This window comes from Pterocles gutturalis, unplaced genomic scaffold (assembly GCF_000699245.1).
Source record: "Pterocles gutturalis isolate BGI_N339 unplaced genomic scaffold, ASM69924v1 scaffold21827, whole genome shotgun sequence".
NCBI classification, from domain to species: Eukaryota; Metazoa; Chordata; class Aves; order Pterocliformes; family Pteroclidae; genus Pterocles; species Pterocles gutturalis.
The window spans coordinates 2,572-2,778 of NW_010113350.1; positions in this window are offsets into that span (position 1 = coordinate 2,572).

Here is a 207-nt window from a genome sequence, read left to right on the forward strand (position 1 = left end):
GGGGGTCTTGGCAGAGTGGGGCTGGGTTGGGACTTCTGGGGACCAGGGGCAAAGCACCCCTTGCCTCCCTCTTATTGGGGGGCTGAGCTCCCCACACCTCCATCTCGCTGAGCTGGGCGAGGTTCCTGATTGCTGGTCTTACCGCTAGCAGGGACTTCGGAGAGGGGGTGTCCCCCTGCCCTGGGTCTGTGGGGACCACCCGAGAGC